Here is a 1,727-nt window from a genome sequence, read left to right on the forward strand (position 1 = left end):
AAAAAAAAAAAAAAAAGAAAGTTGGGGTGGCTATGGCAATTTCTTAAAATAAAACAACAATGATGTTTGCCACATCAGTTCTCTTCCTTTCATGAAAGACTGTAGCATGTGATGCTGTTTGACAGTATTTTACTCACAGTAGAACTTCTTTCAAAATTGAAGTCAATTTTATCCAACGCTGCCACTCCTTTTTCAACTGAGTTTATGCAATATTCTAAATCCTGTGTTGTCCTATCAACAATGTTATGATGTCTTAGCATCTTCACCAGAGGTAGAGTCCATCTCAAGAAACCACTTTCTTTGCTTATCCATATAAAACAAATCCTCATCTGTTCTCGTTTTATCAGGAGATGGCAGCAATTCAGTCACATTTTCAGGCTCAGCTTCTAATTCTAGTTCTCCTGTTATTTCCGTGACATCTGCAGTTACTTCCTCCACTGAAATCTTGAAGCCTTCAAAGTCATTCATCAGAGTTGGAGCCAACTTCTTCCAAACTCCTCCTAATATTGATATTTTGACCTCCAATGAATCAAAAATATTCTTAATGACATACAGAATGGTGAATCCGTTCCAGAAAGATTTTCAATTCACTTTGCCCATATCCATCAGAAGAATCACTATGTAAGGAAGTTATATCTTTATGAAATATAGTTCTTAAATAATAAGACTTGAAATTCAAAATTACTCCTCGATCCATGGGCTCCAAAATGAATGCTGTGTTAACAGACATAAAAACAACATGCATCTCCTTGTACATCTCCATCAGAGCTCTTGAGTGACCAGGCGCATTGTCAGTGAGCAGTAATCTTTTGAAAGGAATTTTTTTTCCCAGAGCAGATCTCAACAGTGGGCTTAAAATATTCAGTAAACCATGCAGTAAACAGATGTGCTGTAATCCAGGCTTTGTTATTCCATTTATAGAGCACAAGCAGAGTAGATTTAGCTTGATTCTTAAGGGCCCTAGAATTTTCAGAATGGTAAATGAGCATTGGCCTCAGCTCAATTAGCCCCTAACAAGAGTCGTAAAGAGCAGTATGTCAGCAGAGAGCAATACAGTGAAGTGTAATAGAATGAGGTATGCCTGTGTTGTGCTCCAACATAAGCACCCCGCACAACATTGTTCTGAAGGGAAAATACTTCCCGAATCAACAAATGCTGAGAGTACTGTCAAATAGCAAGTATTTAATAAATGTTAGCTACTATTATGAAGAGCTTTTAAAACATAATCTGCTTGCTGTGCCTAAGAGTTACCCAGCTGCCCTGAGAATGCTAGGAGAAGCTCCTTTAAGACATTCCATGAGGGCACCAGCCACGTACACCCAAAGTGGCGGGTTCGAATCTAGCCTGGGCCCACCAAACAACAATGATGGCTGCAACCAAAAAATAGCTGGGTGTTGTGGCGGGCGCCTGTGGTTCCAGTTACTGGGGAGGCAGAGGCAGGAGACTCGCTTGAGCCCAGGAGTTGTAGGTTGCTGTGAGCTGTGATGCCACAGTACTCTACCCAAGGGGACAGCTGGAGGCTCCTGTCTCAAAAAAAAAAAGAAAGAAAGAAAAAGAAATTCCATGAGGCTCAGTACTCATAGCTCAGTGGTGAGGGTGCCAGTCACATAGACCAGGGCTGGTGGGTTCAAACCCAGCTCGGGTTTGCTAAACAACAATGACAACTACAACAACAACAACAAATAGCTGGGTGTTGTGGCGGGTGCCTATAGTCCCAGCTACTTGGG

Source organism: Otolemur garnettii, unplaced genomic scaffold (assembly GCF_000181295.1).
Source record: "Otolemur garnettii isolate 467f Iridium unplaced genomic scaffold, OtoGar3 scaffold00015, whole genome shotgun sequence".
NCBI lineage: Eukaryota > Metazoa > Chordata > Mammalia > Primates > Galagidae > Otolemur > Otolemur garnettii.